The sequence below is a fragment of the Balaenoptera physalus genome (genome assembly GCF_965194825.1).
Source record: "Balaenoptera physalus genome assembly, chromosome: 1".
NCBI lineage: Eukaryota > Metazoa > Chordata > Mammalia > Artiodactyla > Balaenopteridae > Balaenoptera > Balaenoptera physalus.
Genome location: NC_138882.1, coordinates 130,597,177 through 130,616,989, shown reverse-complemented (window position 1 = coordinate 130,616,989; position 19,813 = coordinate 130,597,177). Strand labels below are relative to the sequence as shown.

The 19,813-nt window shown below is 39.8% G+C and overlaps 1 long non-coding RNA gene across 1 annotated transcript; it reads right to left on the bottom strand.

The window, feature by feature from the left end:
• Positions 1 to 211: 211 nt before the first annotated feature.
• On the bottom strand, positions 212 to 19,802 carry LOC309641467. Its single transcript, XR_014252616.1, has 3 exons — positions 19,298 to 19,802; positions 18,760 to 18,869; positions 212 to 477 (listed from the first exon to the last, which is right to left on the bottom strand). It is a non-coding gene; the product is annotated as an uncharacterized lncRNA (long non-coding RNA).
• Between the last annotated feature and the right edge of the window lie 11 nt (positions 19,803 to 19,813).

Genomic DNA, 19,813 nt, shown 5'->3' with positions numbered 1-19,813 from the left:
CTAGAAGTTTCCATTTGTGTCTATTTAGGGGATTTCTACCTTAGAGGAACACATTCTTCTCCTTCCCCTTCAGAAGAGAGTAGTAAGGTGAGTGAAATGCAAAGTACTCTGTCACCTCCTCTCCAAAGAAATCTCTTTCTCTTCAACTGTTACCGAGTCCAAACTCTCTCTGCTTGCGCCACAACAGGCCAATAAATCAGGAGACGAGGTGTTGAGGCAAGGAACAGTGACTTTATTGGGGAAGCCAGGCATCCAAGAAGATGGCAGACTAGCATCCTAGAGTACCGTCTTATAGGTGTCTGGATGCTAGTTTCTTTTATAGGGCAGAGAGGGGGAGGAGGTGAGGAAGTAAAGTACAAAGGCCATAAGTCTTGCAAAACATCTCCTGGTTTGGCCAGCCTCAGGGAGGGGATGTGTTAATTTCTTCTTTCTTGCAGCCATTCACAGGTGGGCAGGGTCAGAATGTTTCCCTGTGAGCTGAACAAAGGCACTTTAGTATAACATTTAGGCAGAGGGGCAGGGTTCCCCGAGGGAGGCCATTATGTATGCCAATAGCTATAGACAACATTGTTTTAGTGATTATAGTAACAGAAAGCAACAGAGAGCAAAGTTTAAAGTAAAAGTAACAGATCCAACATGGAGTCAGATTTTGTTCTTCCCTGTTATACAACCTCAGCTTTGTACGTAGGCTGGAGGTGAGTAAACAGCTAAAACTGGCAGAACTAGTTTAGGACCATACACTTAGAATGTTCTACATGAATGGTCTGGTACCTATCTTTAAAATGAGAGGCATATATCATTTTGTTGTCAACTTTAGGGGCCTCCAATAGAGCATCTTGTTATTTGTCTACCACAGCCTGTTGTTTGTCTACATTATCCTGACTTAACGTTATTACTGATGGGGTATTCGTGATTTCCTTCAGGCAGAGACTGTATCACCCATTCTTACTTTCTCTGCAGTGCCTAGGAACGGTGTCTTGCTAACTGAAGACAGCTCATAAATGCTTGAGAGATTGAATTTAATTTTAAGGAATATAAAAATTTCCCCCTTCCTCCTTTCTACCTATGCACATACTAATCACCTTTCAGTACAGGAACAAGACCACTTTTTCCATGAAATAGTTCATTTCCATTTCAGTCCCATTAATTTCTCCTTGTCTCTGAACTCCTCTAAAACTTTGTTAATATGACGTTTGATATCACCATTCAAATTTTTGTTTATCTTACTTCTTCAGTGAGACCCTGAGCTCCTCAGGGATATGGATCATCTGACACTTATTTCTTTAGAGAAGGTCTTAACTAACATTTAACAAATATTCAAATAAATACCATGTTAAATCAGATAAATATCATCTTCCCTACATATATTTGAGAAGAGACCACTCCTTTTTTTGCTTGTGTTTTACATTGCACTGATCTAATGAAATTCAGACAAGTATCATCAGAGAATGTTAGAGCAAGAGGGACTTCAGAGAGTCCCAGTTCTGCACAGTGTACCCTGTTGTAATGTAACAGTACATTACAGAAGCTGCCTCCCTTCACCCTCTGCTGACCATTCTAGTAACTGCACCTTCTTGAATCTCATTTCAGACTGACTGTCATTTCTCTAAGTTCCTGAAATTGTCTAAAGCCAGTTTTTAATTCTACTATATATAATACCACTTGTTTATACTCCAGAAAAATTGAAATTCTATTACTCATAGGGAATATTCATTTAGTCACTTCGGTTCTGGAGCCAGATTGCCTGTGTTCATAAGTCAGTTCTTCCACTTCATTGCTTGGATTTAACATCCTAACATCTCTGTTCCCAGTTTCCTGATCTATAAAAATGAGAAGAGAACATCCCTGGTGGCACAGTGGTTAAGAATCCACCTGCCAGTGCAGGGGACATGGGTTCGAGCCCTGGTCCAGGAAGATCCCACATGTCATGGAGCAACTAAGCCAGTGCGCCACAACTACTGAGCGTGAGCTCTAGAGCCCACGAGCCACAACTACTGAAGCCCTCGTGCCTAGAGCCCGTGCTCCGCAACAAGAGAAGCCACTGCAATGAGAAGCCTGTGCACCGCAACAAAGAGTAGCCCCCGCTCACCACAACTAGAGAAAGCCCACACGCAGCAATGAAGACTCAATGCAGCCAAAAATTAAATAAATAAATAAATAAGAAGAAGAAGAAGAATGACCTTGCAAGATTGTTGTGAGGCTAAGTGAATTAATGCCAGCAAAATACTTAGAACAATACCTGGAAAAAAACAAGTTCTCATTATTCTTACTGTTTCGTAGTGGCGGTAGTTGTGTTTAATAACTTTCATGCCAAAAACAAAAGTTTCTTATTTGTTTATTCTAGTACACTAAGTTCCTAAAAAAGACACACACACTTCTCTATCTTTAAATCCCTAGCACTGTGCTTGGCACATAGTAATCACTCAGCAAATGTTTGTTAAATGCAATGTATAAATAGTATGATTATTAAGAATACAGGCTTTGTGAGGCAGGAGGTAGATGAGCCCCCCCTCAGAGTAAGCAATTGGAGATTCGTTCCCTGTGGACCGATAGTCCAAGACAAGAATAGCAGGACAATTGAGAGAGGAGGCTGGGTCCTGCCCAGATAGAAGATAAGAGACCACACATTAGTCATTCTCAAAGTCAAGGAGACCTTCCCGACTAACAGCTCCTTGGAGGTCAAAAAGGGAGGGGGCGCCACCCCATAGTAAGTGATGCCAACTACCCTTAGCCCTCTTCAGTGGAATCCATCTTGGCTGCGAGATGCACGTGCACACACGGGAGGATCCTGAGATATACCAAACACAGACTCTGAACCAGGCAAATCAAAATGATTGGCCAAAGGAAACCTGGAAGAAATGCCTCATGTAAGTGATTTAAACTACCATGAGGGCACGACTCTCTCTCTGAGTTCCCCTGTGTGTCTAGCCACGCATACTGTACTCTTTTTTTTCTCCTAATAAACACTTCACTTGTTTCACTACTTTCCGTCTTTGTGGGAATTCTTTTCTGCAAAGCCGAAGGGCCAGGGCCTTGTCACTGACCACTGGTCTGGTGGCTAGGATTTGGTGCTCTCACTGCCATGACCCAACCTCAATCTCTGGCCAGGAACCGAAATCCTGCTTCAAGATGCTGCAGGCCAAGGCCACTCGAGATCATTTGGACTCAGACTACTTGAGTTCAAATTCTAGCTCTGCCAGTTGAGACTTAACCTTCTGTACACATACACAAAATGATGGTGATTACAGCTCCTTCTTCATAAGACTGTTGCAAGAATTAAATTATTGTATTCATGGAAAACACGTTAAGCTCTGACACACTGTAAATAATCCATAAATGTTAGATAATACTATTTGTAAAGGTTTCCCAAAGTAATGTGCACAAAGAATGTCACCTGCCATTTCAGTAACCAAAGAATGTTGCAGTCATAAAGCTGTCAGGCACTGCAGCTCTCCTGGTGTGCCCTGAGGAGATTCAGGATGGAAAAAACACCATATTGGTCCTAGAAAGTTAACGTGCATATCAAAGGAATAATTTCAATAAGCCCAGACTCTTTCATCTTCCCATACATAGAAAAGTACAAAAGTCATTAACTTGAGATGTCTGGGTTTTGTTTTGTTTTTTTCTGTAATTAGCAGTAATCTTTTGATATTCAACTACCTGTTGTTTTTTTGTTTTTTGTTTTTGTGCAAAAACTCTTGTATATCCTGGCTCTTTCTTTACCTCTTCGAAACAGTTCCTCAGAGCTGTGAGGCTGTTTCCAGGCTATAATCCTCAGTAATGCCCTGAATAAAACATAATTCTCAATGTTAGGTTGTGCTTTTTTTTTTTCAGTCGACAGTTTTGTTCATAAAGTAATATAAGCAGACACGTAAGAGCACTTGACAGACCTGGGTTTGAATTCTGATTCATTAGAAATATGGTCTTGAACACATTACTTAGCTTCTAAGCCCTATGTCCTGATCTAGAATTCAGATATTACCTCCTTTCCTAGGTTGGTTGTAAGGATTAAATGAAATGGAGTGGGTAAAATGACTTACACTGTGCCTGAGGCATTGTAATCATATAATAAATGGCTTGCTTTACTTTGCTGATATAGTTCTTGTTTCTATTATTAATATCTTTGACACTAAGGAATTTAAAATCTAGATAAGAAAGTAAGAAATATGTATATATAAATAACTATATGCAAAGTAAATGTAGTAGAAATTAAAAGTTAACAAATGTGAAAGCAAGCAGGGCCCTCCAGAGCCCTCCTGGGTACAAAAGCCCTTCCTTGTCCCCTGTTTCTTATTTGTTGAAAAAGTCTTCAACCTCCTAGACCTTTCCTGAATTCCAAAAGGCAGATTCAAATAATTACTAATCAGGGAAGGGAGGGGATGCAGAAACAAAGAAAAAGCAGCCAAGAAACGATAGTGCAGCAGGAAAGCAGAGTCCTAGTTACTCCTCAAGGGAGATACACAACAATGTATCTTTGAGTTCTTCTATAGGAACTAAGGCCCCACACAGGTGGAAGTTGGTAACTTCAGGCTGAGCACAAGATTCCTGGAAGACCACCTTGTTATCTCATCACCAACCAACCATCTGGGAATTCAAGTCTTCTGAGCATGAGTTGTATTGTACTCCTTGCTGGGCCCTTCAATAAACGCCGTACTTTCCTTCACCACAACCCAGTGTCAGTAAGTTGGCTTTTCTGATTGGCAGGCGAGCAGACCGAAGTTTGGTTTGGTAACAAATGCTTTGATGATTTATGAGTAGAAGAGATCAATGTGGGCTACAGCAGTAATATTTCCTGAAAGAGACTGTAGGGGAGCAGAATTTGCCACCCTGAAATATGTCTCTTTGGCATATTAATTGTTTTAAGCTGGTTATTTTCTGAGTAACAGCAGACAGGGGAAGGAACCTGAAAACCAAGTAGGAGTTGCCTTTTTGTAAGAAACACTTACATTTGTAAAGGAAATCTCCATTTGTAAGGGTATCTCCCTCTCAGTACCTGTAAGAGGAGGATGACCAAATCTCTAGAAACTTGTATCAATGGAGAAGGCAAGGACGTAACTCTGCATCACAATCATCCTTGTTTACTGTGCTTTCCCTGGTAATCTCCCATAACTGACTCCCCCCTCACTCAGCATCCTCTTTTGTCTTGTGCTGAGGATGGTATTTAAGATGAGGACACCAGCCATTTTGGAGAGTGCATTAGTTTTCTGGGTGTCTCTCATGTATACTTTTTTTTAAAAATTAATTTATTTATTTTTGGCTGAGTTGGGTCTTCATTGCTGCACGCGGGCTTTCTATAGTTGCGGTGAGAGGGGGCTACTCTTCGTTGCAGTGCACGAGCTTCTCATTGTGGTGGCTTCTCTTGTTGTGGAGCACGGGCTCTAGGCATGCGGGCTTCAGTAGTTGTGGCACATGGGCTCAGTAGTTGTGGCACATGGGCTCTAGAGCACAGGCTCAGTAGTTGTGGTGCACAGGCTTAGTTGCTCTGTGGCATGTGGGATCTTCCCAGACCAGGGCTCAAACCTGTGTTCCCTGCATTGGCAGGCGGATTCTTAACCACTGTGCCACCAGGTAAGTCCTCATGTATACATGTCATTAAGCTTCATTTGATTTTCTCCTGTTAATCTGCCTCATGTGAATTTGGTTCTTAGACTAGTCAGAAGAACCTAAAAGCACAGAGGAAAATTTCTTCCTCCCTAAGAAAATAAAATTTCCATAAGGCAAAAATAGGAAATAGGTGGATACTCCAGGCAAAAAGAAATACCACACAAGAAAAGGTGAACAAAAGCACAAGAGCAGTAAACACAAGGCTTATTTAAGCAGTAGAGAGAGGCACAATTGGTCGTGTCACGGGAAAACTGGGTTTGCCTCTTGGTGGGTGTTGAGCCAAAGACACAACCAAGCCAAAGATCAGGAGAAGGATTTATTACTTGTGAAACCTAGCAGGACCCTGTGGGGCTCCTGGGCACAGAAGTCTTTCTGTGTGTCCCCCATTTCTTGTTTGTAGGGAATAGACCCCAGCCTCCATGACCTTCCTTGAGTTCCAAAGGGCAGATTCGAACAGTTGCTAATTGGGGAAGGAAGGAGATACAAAGACAAGGGAGGAGCAGTCAAGAAACAATAGTGCAGACTTCCCTGGTGGCACAGTGGTTAAGAATCCACCTGCCAATGCAGGGGACACGGGTTTGAGCCCTGGTCTGGGAAGATCCCACGTGCCGTGGAGCAACTAAGCCCATGCGCCACAACTATTTACTGCACTCTAGAGCCCATAAGCCACAGCTACTGAGCCTGCGCGCCACAACTACTGAGCATGCGAGCCTAGAGCTTGTGCTCCGCAACAAGAGAAGTCACTGCTCGCCACAACTAGAGAAAGCCTGCGCGCAGCAATGAAGACCCAATATAGCCAAACATAAAAAAACAAATAAATTATTTTTTAAAAAATTAAGAAGAAAAAAAGAAACAATAGTGCAGCCTTGGGGCAGGGTCCTGGTTCTGATCTAGGGTGGCCTTGGCCTGCAGTGGCTTGAAGCAGGATTTCGGTTCCCAGCTAGAGATTGAGGTTGGGTCATGGCAGTGAGAGCACCAAATCCTAGCCACTAGACCAGTGGTCAGTGACAAGGCTCTGGCCCTTTGGCTTTGCAGAAAAGAATTCCCACAAAGACGGAAAGTAGTGAAACAAGTAAAGTGTTTATTAGGAGGAAAAAGAGTACAGTATGTGTGGCTAGACACACAGGTGAACTCGGAGAGTCGCGCCCTCATAGTAGTTTAAATCACTTATATAGGGCATTTCTTCCAGGTTTCCTTTGGCCAATCATTTTGATTTGACTGGTTCAGAGTCCATATTTGGTATATCTCCTCCCGTGTGTGTGCACGTATCTCTCAGCCAAGATGGATTCCACCAAAGAGGCCAGATTAAAGGAGTGCAGGCCCTGCACACACCCTGATCCTTATCAGGAACTCTGCCCTTGAACCATTGCTATAAAACCCCTCACCAAATCCTCCCTGGTTGGGACACACAGTTTTGAGAGGCATGAGCCTGCTGTGTCCCGCTTTGCCTGGCAAAGCAATAAAGCTATTCTTTTTCTACTTCACCCAAAACTCTGTCTCTGAGATTCAATTTGGCACTGGTGCACACTGCCCGAGTTGTCAGCATCACTTGCAACAAGTAAGGAGAACATCAGGGATATTTCCCAAAGCCGTGTCTCCAGGAACAGCAAAATTGGGGAAGTTTTAAGCTAAGGGTGCATGTAAAGGGGCTTAAGCAAAGGAGAATTCAGCATAGAACTGGGGCAAATGTTGGCAGGCTCTAGTTAACTGAAGTCATGAGGGTGAGCCAAGGTCAGCATCATCTTTTTTTAGGCACTAGTTAGTCTGGTGGTTGAGTGCTCAAGGGGGTTTGGATTCTGCAAAATCCAAAATCCAGTTTTTGCTACATTGTGTACGATGTTATTGTTGTATGATAGTGTGTGGACCAAGCACATGTATAATTTCTAGTATTATACATGATGCCGAATCTGGCTTCTGTACCCCAACACTGAATTAAATCTCAAAGACAGAGTTTTGGGTGAAGTATAGAAGAACAGCTTTATTGCTTTGCCAGGCAAAGGGGGCCACAGAGGGCTAATGCCCTCAAAACTGTATGTCCTAACCCAGGGAACCCTGTGAGGAGTCTTATAGTCCAGGGGTGGGTTGCTGATAAGGATCAGTGTGTGTGCAGGGCCTGCATTCCTTCAATCTGGAGATCTTCTGGTGTCAGGTGGTCCCATGATCTGTGGTTCTTGAGGTTATTGAACTGTGACCTTTCTGGATCACCTTCCATTTGGTGGGGGTTTTAGTTCTGCAGAAGAGCTCAAAGATATTATGTATAATTCTTGAGGAGGAACCAGGACCCTGCCCCAAGGCCACACTATTGCTTCTTGACTGTTCCTCCCTTGTTTCCACATCCCCTCCCTTACCTGACTAGTAACTGTGTGAACCTGCCCTTTGGAACTCAGGGAAGGGGACACAGAAAAGCTCTTGTGCCCAGGAACCCCATAGGGTTCTGCTCGGTTTCATATATAAATATATCACCAATTGTGATGGTTAATTTTATGTATCAACTTGACTGTGCCATGGATCAAACATTTGGTGAAACATTATTCTGGTTGTGTCTGTGAGGGTGTTTCTAGATGAGATTAACGTTTGAATTGGTAAATTAAGTAAAACAGATTGCCCTCCTGAATGTGGGCTTTATCCAACCCACTAAAGACCTGACTAGATCAAAAAGGTTGAATAAAATTCCTTCTACCTGACTGTTTAAGCTGGGACATTGGCCTCAGACTTAGATTGGAATTTACACCATCAACTCACCTAGTTCTCAGGGCTTTCCACTCAGACTGGAACTATACCATCAGCTCTCCTGGGTCTCCAGCTTGCAAACTGCAGATCTTGGTACTTAACAGCCTCCATAATCAAATGAGCCAATTCCTTATACAATTCCTTAGAGTGAATCAGTCTCTCTCCCTCTCTCCATATTTATGATATATATATATATATATATATATATATATATATATAATATATATATATATATATATAATATATATAGACTACCCATTTAGTCAGTATCAATGGATTGATTTGGTTCAATAAGTTTTTTCTAGGTGCCAACATAATATCATAATGTGTCTATCTGATTATATTATGCAGACAGCACAAGTTATAGTAATACCTAAATAAATTATAATTGGTAAATAAATTGAAATACTTACAATTTTTAAATTATACTGTAATTAAGTTACTTTATAATTTAAAAACATAAGAATGGACACATTTTAAATTTTGTATGAAGGCATAATACAATGTAGAATCAAACAGAGATAAAGAAACTAGTAATATTACTGGAATCATAAAGAAAAAACAGACTGGAAGAAGGTATATTGCAAATATCACCATAACTGGCAATTGAAATTTGCTGCAGCAGAGAAAAATTTTAAAGCTGTTCTTTGTGTAATAAAATCTATAAATAATAAAGTAGACCATTTTAGGGCATAATTTCAGTAATTACATAAAGAATTTGGAAAAAAAATTTCCTCTCAAAAAAAAAATCTATGAAATCAACCACTTAGAATCAGAATCAATTGTCCAACAAATATGGTTTTAACGATTTATAACAGGATCTGAGCTTGTAACTTTGGCTGGTCATAAATGAGCTTGGATTTTTGCTCATACACAAATAAAATTTATGTGGAGAGATGATAAAAGAATAATTATTTTAGTCATGGAAATTAGAAAGTTTTGAGAAAAAGACTAAAAATGAAAATGAAATTTCACAAAAAGTAAAAGATCTTCAATTAAGCCATCAAACAATTGTTTCCAGAATGCAAGACCTTTCAAACAATATCAAATACCATAGATTCAAATGTTTAAAAATTGCAAACACTTTTCCTTGGCTTTAGATTAGATATGCAATATGAGACAGTTACAACTGGAAATCCACATGCAAAAGAATGAAGTTGGACTCCTATTTCACACTGCACACAAAAATTAACTCAAAATGGGTCATAGACCTAAATGTAAGAAGTGAAGCTATAAAACTCTTAGAAGAAAACATTAAACTTTCATGACCTTGGGTTAGGCAAAACCTTCTTAGATATAACAAAAACACAAGTGACAAACAGATAAGTTGGACTTCACTAAAATTAAAAACATTTTTATTCAAAAGACACCCATCAAAAAAGAGAAAAAATAGCCCACAGAATGGGAGAAAATATTTGTAAATAATATATCTAACGTTGGACTTATATATAAAGAAATTCTTTCAAATCAATAATAAAAAGATAATCAAATTTTAAACTGAGCAAAGGATTTGAGTTGCCATTTCTCCAAAGAAGATACACAAATGATCAGTAAGCACATGAACAGGTGCTGGATAACCTTAGTCACCAGGGAAATGCAAATCAAAACCACAGTGAAATACCATTTCACATCCCCTAGAATGGCTGTAATCAAAAGGACAGATAATAAATGTTGAGGATGATATAAAGAAATTGGAACCTTCATACGTTGTTGGTGGGAATGTAAAATGATGCAGCTTCTTTGGACAATAGTTTGACAGCTCCTCAGATGCCAAACATAGAGTTACCATATGATCCAACAATTCCACTCCTAGGTATACACCCAAGAGAAATAAACACATACAGCCACATGTGTACATACATGTGTACATAAATGTTCATAGCAGCATTATTCCTAATAGCCAAAAGAGTGGAAACAACCCAAATGTCCATCAACTGATGAATGTATAAGTAAAATGTGATATACAGCCACACAATGGAATATTATTCAGCCATAAAGAGCAATGAAGTACTGACACATGCAACGTGGATAAACCTTGAAAACATGATGCTAAGTGAAAGAAACCAGTCACAAAAGACCACATATTCCCTGATTCCATTTATATGAAATCTCTAGATTAGGGAAATCTTTGGAAACAGAAAGTAAATGGGAGAAGGTGGGAATGTGGAATGACTGCTAATGGGCATGGGGTTTCTTTCGGGGATGTTGAAATGCTCTAACCTTAGGTGGTTGTGACCGTCACATAATCCTGTGAGTATACTAGAAAACCATTACACTGTGCACTTTAAAAGTGAATTTTAGCGTGTACGAATTATATCTCAGTGAAGCCACAAAGAAAAAAAAAGAGAGAGAGAGAGAGAGAAGGGTAGGGGAAGAAAGGGAATGGAAGAGAGGAAGGTAGTGTCGAAAAGAGGAGAGGAAAGAAGATGAAAAAATGAGAAAAGCAAGAGCTGCTGTTGTGGGTTTTCTCCTCAATAAGAAATGAAGAATAAAGGAAGGGATAGAGAGAGATTTGGTTGTGGTTTTGGAATGGAAGATAATAAATCAATAGAACAAAGATAGGGCTTCCCTGGTGGCGCAGTGGTTGAGAGTCCGCCTGCCAATGCAGGGGACGCGGGTTCGAGCCCTGGCCTGGGAAGATCCCACATGCCGCGGAGCAACTGGGCCCGTGAGCCACAATTACTGAGCCTGCGCGTCTGGAGCCTGTGCTCCGCAACAAGAGAGGCCGCGACAGTGAGAGGCCCGCGCACCGCGATGAAGAGTGGCCCCTGCTCGCCGCAACTAGAGAAAGCCCTAGCACAGAAACAAAGACCCAACATAGCCATAAATAGATAAATAAATAAAATAATAAAAAAAAATAGAACAAAGATAAAGGGATTTAATAGACCACAACCATGGATTATAAATTGACTGTCTATAGTTTTCCTGGAGAGACAGTAAAAGATTACAATTCTTTTTATTTAATACTTTTATTTTTATGATATGTGTATACAACTCTGTAGAGACTGGGCCATGTAGGGCCTAACCCTTTATTAACGTTATATTATAAAAGAGGTTTTTACAAAGAACACACAAGAGAAATTACTTGATTTGACACATAGCTTCAGGAATTTCACCAAAGGTGACATTTGAGCTGCCTCTCATAGGACAAATAAAAATCAGATGGAGATCCAAGAGGCAGAGTATTATGTGCCGAGGGATCAGTTCATGAGAAAAAGCATAGCATAGCAGAGAAATATGAGGGAAATGAGGTGGAGAAATTGCACGGGGCAAGGAAGTAAAAGTTCTTTTCTATTATGCAATGAAGTTTTAACTTTATCCTATAAATAATAAGCCAGGGAATGTGTTAAAATGAGATATAATCAGATTTTCATTTTAGAAAGGTAAACAAGGCCTTTATGATGAGGTACATTCCCTTTATACACAGTTTGTTGAGAGATTTTATCATGAAAGGATCTCGAATTTAGTCAAATGCATTTTCTGCACCTATTGAAATAATCACATGATTTTTATCTTTCATTTTGCTATGTGGCATATTACATTGATTGATTTACAGATGGTGAACCATTCATACATATCACGGATAAATCCTGCTTGATCACAGTGCATGAGCCTTTTAGCATACTGTTGAATTCAGTTTGCTAATATTTTGTTGAGGATTTTTGCACCTATGTTAATCAGGGATATTGGCCTGTAATTTTCTCTTCTTGTAGACTCCTTGCCTGGTTTTGGTATCAAGGTAATGCTGGATTTGTAAAATGATCATGGAAGTGTCCCCTCCTCTTTATCTTTTGGGAGAGTTTGAGAAAAATAGGTACTAATTCTCTTTTAAATGTTTTTTAGAATTCACCAGTGAAGCCATCTGGTCCTGGAATTTTGTTAGGAGGCTTTTGATACTGATGCAGTCTCCTTACAAGTAAATGGTCTGTTCAGATTTTCTATGTCTTCATGATTCAGTCTTGGCAGGTTGCATGTTTCTAGAAATATATCCATGTCTTCTAGGTTGTCCAAATTATTGGCATATAATTGTTCACAGTTATTTCTTATGATCCCATGAATTTCTGTGGTATCAGTTGTAATGTCTCCTCTTCTTTCATTTATAATTTTATTTGAGTCCTCTCTCTCAGTTTTTAAAATTGTCTTTTTAGTATATATTTCATTTATTTTCACTCTGGTCTTGGTTTTTTTCTTCCCTTTTCTGACTTCAGGCTTAGGTTTTTCGTTTTCTTTCCCTTGAGGTGTAAAGACAGGTTATTTGAGATCTTCATTTTTTCTTAATGTAGGTATTTATTGCTCTGAACTTCCCTCTTACAACTGCTTATGTTGCATTCCATAAGTTTTGGTATGTTGTGTTTCCATTGTCATTTATATCCAGGTATTTTTTTCCCTTTTAATTTCTTCTTTGACCCATTGGTTGTTCAGTAGCATGTTATTTAATATCCACATATTTGTGAATTTTCCAGTTTTCTTCTTGTGATTAATTTCTAGTTTTATACCATTGTAATAGTTGGAAAAGATGCTTGATATTTTAATCTTCTTAAATTTATCAAAACTTTTGTGGCCCAGTATGTGATCAACCCTGGAGAATGTTCCATGTGCACCTGAGAAGAATGTATATTCTTGCTGTTGTATACGACGTTCTGTAAAAGTCTATTAAGTCTGTTAATTCCATCTGATCTAACATGTAGTTTAAGTTGAATGCTTTCTTATTGATTTTCTGCCTGGATGATCTATCCATTGTTGAAAGTGGAGTATTGAATTATCCAGCTATTATTATATTGCTGTCTATTTCTCGATTCAGAAGTTTTATTTGCTTTATATTTTTGGGTGCTCCTATGTCGTACGCATAAATATTTACAAATGATATATCCTCTTGATGAATTGACCACTTTATCATTATATAATGACCTTATTTGTCTCATTACAGTCTTTGGTTTAAAATTATTTTGTCTGATATAAGTATGGCTATCCCTGCTTTCTTTTGGTTTCCATTTGCATAGAATATCTTATTCCATCCCTTCACTTTCAATGTACATGTGTCCTTAAAGCTGAAGTGAGCCTCTTTTAGGCAGCATATAGTGTGGTCTTATTTTTTTTAACATCTTTATGGGAGTGTAATTGCTTTACAGTGTTGTGTTAGCTTTCGATGTATAACAAAGTGAATCAGCTATATGTATACATATATCCTTACATTCCCTCCCTCTTGCGTCTCCCTCCCACCCTCTGCATCCACCCTTCTAGGTGGTCACAAAGCACGGAGCTGATCTCCCTGTGTTATGTGGCTGCTTCCCACTAGCTATCTATTTTACATTTGGTAGTGTATATACGTCAATGCCACTCTCTCACTTCGTCTCAGCTTACCCTTCCCCCTCCCCATGTCCTCAAGTCCATTCTCTACTTCTGCATCTTTATTCCTGTCCTGCCCCTAGGTTCTTCAGAACCTTTTTTTTTTTTTTTAGATTCCATATATATGTGTTAGCATACGGTATTTGCTTTTCTCTTTCTGACTTACTTCACTCTGTATGACAGACTCTAGGTCCATCCACCTCACTACAAATAACTCAATTTCGTTTCTCTTTATGGCTGAGTAATATTCCATTGTATATATGTGCCACATCTTCTTTATCCATTCATCTGTTGATGGACACCTAGGTTGCTTCCATGTCCTGGCTATTGTAAATATAGCTGCAATGAACATTGTGGTGCATGACTCTTTTAGAATTAGGGTTTTCTCAGGGTATATGCCCAGTAGTGGGATTCCTGGGTCATTTAGTAGTTCTATTTTTAGTTTTATAAGGAACCCCCATACTGTTCTCCATAGTGGCTGTATCAATTTACATTCCCACCAATAGTTCAACAGGGTTCCCTTTTCTCCACACCCTCTCCAGCATTTATTGTTTGTAGATTTTTTGATGATGGCCATTCTGACTGGTGTGAGCTGATATCTCTTTGTAGTTTTGATTTGCATTTCTCTAATGATTAGTGATGTTGAGCATCTTTTCATGTGTTTGTTGGCAATCTGTATATCTTCTTTGGAGAAATGTCTATTTAGGTCTTCTGCCCATTTTTGAATTGGGTTGTTTGTTTTTTTGATTTTGAGCTGCTTGTATATTTTGGAGGTTAATCCTTTGTCAGTTGCTTCATTTGCAAATATTTTCTCCCATTCTGAGGGCTGCCTTTTCGTCTTGTTTATGGTTCTTTCATTTATGATTTTATTTAGTTGAGTCCTGTTTTTTTCTTGGTAAGTCTAGCTAAAGATTTGCCAATCTTGTTTATCTTTTCAGAGAACCAGTTCTGAGTTTTACTGACCTCTTCTGTTGTCTTTTTAGTCTTCATTTCACTTATTTCTCCACTCATTTTTGTTATTTCCTTCCTTCTACTGATTTTGGGCTTCATTTGTTCTTTTTCCAGCTCCTTGAGGTGTAAATTTAGGTTTCATAAATTCATTTTCTATGAATCATTTTTCATAATAATGTAATGTAGTATTCCTGGCTCTATTACTAATGCTAGAGAAGACAGAACTAGAGTACTATTTGAAAAAGGAATGGAAGAAAAAAAATCAGGTCCCAAAAAGGTTAATGCTGTTGTTTTGTACCAAACTTATCAGCTTATAATTACAATTCTATCATCATTTTTCCCCCTATTTAACTGAGAGAAAAATATGGATGCTATCAAGAGTTTTGAACTTGACTCAAAGTCACTTTATCTCAAACTATGGTCATGATTCTTAGTAACTTCAATATCCACAGAAATGATCCTTCCATTAACCTGGCCTCTCAGTCTTTGACTTCCTTCCCCACAATAATATTGTTCTCCAGTCTGCTTCAAGTGCTTATTCCCATGATGATGCCCTAGAGCTTGTCTTTATTTTCTTGCATTCTTCCACCTGACTACTACTTTCTTTTTGGCTCATTCTTTCCAATATTCTAGTTCCATTAATTTTTCAAACTCACTAGATATGCCAATGCATTGGAACTAGTACCTCTGCAGGGTCCCTCATACCTTCACAATCTCACTCCCAGGAAGTTTGAGAAAAAAGAAAATAGTCTAGGGACTTCCCTGGTGGCGCAGTGGTTAAGACTCCACGCTCCCAACACAGGGGGCCTAGGTTCGATCCCTGGTCAGGGAACTAGATCCCACATGCATGTCACAACTAAGAATCCGCATGCCACAACTACGGAGCCTGCCTGCCACAACTAAGGACAAATAAATAAACAAATATTAAAAAAGAAAGAAAGAAAGAAAATAGTCTATACTTGTAAGAGATAGGGTAGGGGATCCCTGGAGAAAGAGAACCAGGCATGGCTTTCTTGACATAAGAGAAGCCATTTTTGGCCTAAGCCATTTTGTGACCTAAGCCTGATTACAATACTTATCCTTGAACAGATCTCAGTAATTAATGGTCTTAAGGGAACAAAAGAATGCAGAAGCAAATGACTTATTGGGCAAGAGAAGTAACCATAGCAAAGATAATATATCAGTTGTAAAGACTCCCAGTTCTGTTTCAGTGGTAAAGATTAGCCTGAAGAGCTCAACAACAGATCAACTGGAAACTAAGGGATGATGATGTTGACATTTTCTCACTCCTGTGACTTTAACCAACGAAAGCTTGGACTCTGTCGACCACCCAATCCCCTTCATGTATATGCATGTACTCTTAGCTTAAAAATTCCCCAATTTTGCTGTTTGGGGAGACACTGCTTTGGGAAAGATCCCTGGTTTTCCCCTACTTGCTGCAGGTAATAAATCCTTCCTTCTCCTGAGCTTTGGCTTGGTTGTGTCTTTTGGCTCAACATCCACCAAAAGGCGAACCCAGTTTTGGGGTAATATACTTACAAAATAATTTTTCATTCTTTCCTCAAATTTCCAATATTTCCTCACTCTCTGTTGATAATCTTACTTCCCATTTCATTGGGAAATAGAAACAATCAGCAGAAAATCTCCAACTATTCCCTCCATCACATCTACCAAATTATCAGCACCTGAACTTATATACTCTTAATTTCTTACTGTGTATCTTTTCCTCAGAAATGTATGAAGGAATATAAAAATTTTCCCCTCAACTCCAAAGGAATCTCTGGTCTGCCTTCAGCTTATTCAAGGGCCCCAGGTTAAGAACCACTAACCTAAAGAGTGGCTTGTCATTTATGTCATATTCCCATGAGTTAGGGGCAGATGGCAGGGAACAAAGGAACATTGGGGAGAGATATTTGAACTGTTGTACCTAAAAATGTAGTAAAAGGTTTGTGGAACAGTGCCCAATTAATATAAAGGTATTTATTAAGAGCTGATTCTGGAACCATGCAACCCAGATTGGGACTTGAACCCACGTGCTGGGACTCGAACCCAGCCAAAACCCAGAATGGGACTTGAACCCACAGTCTTTTAATTGAGATCACACACCTGGTCTCAGGACTTAATGAAGCTCAGGTTCTTGATGTCTCATCACAGAGAGGAATTCAGTGACAGACAAAGCAATAACTAAGAAGTGGATTTATCTAGAGAGAACCACACTCCACAGACAGAGTGTGGGCCATCTCAGAAGGCGAGAGTGGGCCTCAGGGTATGGGGTTGTCTGTTTTTATAGGGGTGGGTAGTTTCATAGGCTAATGAGTGGGAGGAGTATTCCAGCTATTTTGGGGAAGGGGTGGGGATTTCCAGGAACTGGGCCACTGCCCACTTTTTGACTTTTATAGTTGGCCTTGGAACTCTCATGGTGCCTGTGGGTGTGTCATTTAGCTTGCTGATGTGTTACAATGAGCTGATGTGTTATACTGAGGCTCAAGGTCTAGTGGAAGTTGACTAGTCTGCCATCTTGGACCTATTTGGTTCTAATCAGTTTATGTCATGTCCTTGGGCTATGTCATTCTTTTAAAGGTTGTGCTCTGCCCCTTCCCTCCTGTTTCAATTCCATGTCTACCAAGGGGCAAAATTTAGTAGAAAGATTGTTTAGCATAATGCCACATATCACTGAAACTGAGCAGGACTCTTTCCATGTCCCCCATTTCCTCTCTGTAAGAAAAAGGTTTCAGCTCCTAGCCCTTCCCTGAATTCCAAAGGGCAGATTCAAACAGTTATTAATTAGAAGAGTGAGAGAATGCAGAAACAAAAGAAAGGCAGTCAAGAAACACTGCAGAGATGGAGCAGGGTCCTGGTTCCTGCTCAAGGGATATACATAGCAATCTGATACAAACTCTGAATTCTTCTAGGGGAACTAAGTGCCCTCGCCCAGGTGGAAGATGGTAATCTCAGGCTTAGCACAAGCACATGGACCCCAGACTGGCTGAAACCAAAAGGCTGATGATTGAGATTCCTGGAACACCACCCTGTTACCTCACCACCAACCAATCAGAGGAAGATCACACATAGTGCAGACCTCCCCTCAAACTTTGCCTATAAAAACTCTTCCCCAAAAACCACTGGGGAGTTCAGGCCTTTTGAGCACGAGCCACCCATTTTCCTTGCTCAGCCCTGCAATGAACCTTTCTCTGTTCCAAACTATGATGATGTTTTAGTTTGTTTGGCCTCACTGTGTCTTGGGCACATGAACTTGGGTTCAATAACATCACCCTATAGATTGCTTCTTAATTACAAAGGGAAAAATATACCTTTACCATGGAAAGAAATGACTTTAATTGGTCGGCACCTTAATCAAACAATCAAACTTACCATCACAAATAATGGGACAAACCTGACATTAAACACCTCCTAATGTGATACAACATGAATTACACAGTATGACAAAAAGTATCCTTGCCAGATGTGTTTAATCTTAACTACTCGAGCCTCTCATAACTAGCAGTTTATAGGAAATACAAGGTCTAGAAGCAAAAATAAATACAAGCAGACAACTCAGAATTAGGCCATTCTTCAAGACAACTGGCTTGTTTTCTTAAGGAAAAAATCAAAATTACTGGATTACAAGTTTTTGGTTAAAAGAAATCAAAGAAAGTTGAAACCTAACTGCAATAGGCAATCACTGATATGATCTTAGTTCAAAAACAAACAGCATACAAAAGTCATTTTGCAGACAACCAGGGAAATCTAAATATTAACTGGATATTAACTTAGAGAATAACCATTAATTTTCTTCCACGTGATAAAGGTTTTGTGGTTATGTAGGGCAATGTCCTCATAGGAGATATATAGCAAAGATATTCAGAGGTGAAGTGCCTTAATGTCTACAGCTTATGGTTCTCACAAAAACAAAAAAAAAACAGCAAACACACACACACATATATGTACATACAAACATATAAATAAAACGTGACATACAATAACAATTTTAAAATTTAGTGATGGGCATATGTGTGATTTTGTATTTTTTGTTCATCTTTTCCGTGTTTAAAATGCTCACAATAAGAAATTGGAAAAAAGAAGTCAAATCCTACCCATCTTTAACAGTCCATTTTGTGTTTTACCTACCTCTTCGAGAGCTTCCTTGCTGATTCCAGGACAAACTGCGTTCTCCCTTTACCGAATTTCCCTGGTACTTTTAATTTAGCTCTTAATTAACGTTCTGTCTTGTACTCAGTCTGCAATAAATACATCATAAATTTCCAGAAGACAAAGTGGAAGGTTCTTGTAAGGGAGTACAATAACAGGATATAGAAGGTAAACAATTGACTTAGATTATGGTCAGCCTCTACTAGGCAAGAAAAGTTAAGTTAGTAACAAGATTTAGGGGTGAGTGCTGAGGGCCTAAATTAGGATGGTACAATAAAAATGAAAAGTCCTGGGAATTACGGGAAACATTTATACTCCCGACTTGCACTGGGCTTTTACTAGCTTTCACAAAGAGCCACCAAACCTTGACAGCTTTACAAATCCCCCGTCTTTGAAACACCACAGTTATCTCAGAACTCAGGGTCTAACTAGGAAGGGTGACTTTAAATATAATTCTTCAGGCAGACATTCACTTCCAACATTCATTCGCTGAGCCAGAAGCTTTAGATAGGCTCACCTTGCACCCTTATTTCCACACACGTGTACAGTAATAAGTAGCCTTGGGAATATGCCGGAAGATAAAATTTACTTCGTAGATTAAATTCCCTTTGTTTAAACTTTCTTCAGCACAGAACATCGTTTAGCTTTGCGTCCAGCGTTTGAGAGTAAAGCATACTTTGAATCGTCAAGGCAGAAATGATTTGGGTTTGATAGGTTTCTCCGGGTTAAAATCAAGGTCGAAAGCCAGGACGACGTCTTTTCGCCACGCCCCTCACCGCGCCCTCTCACCCAGATTCTCCGCCAGCCCGGTGCCCCGCCAGTTCCCCGCTTGGGGCCAGCAGCCCGCCCAGTCCCCGCCTCCCACGCCGTTGCCGCCCTCCCGGTTTCTTCTCTGCACCGCTGTCCGCCTCAGCTTCCCCCCAAGAGGGCGCATCGTCTAAACTCAAAGGACCAGCGGGAAGCGAAGCCTTTTCAGGGACCACCCCTCGCGACTCTTCAGGCACCAAGGCCTCCAAGATGGCGCGGAAGGCGC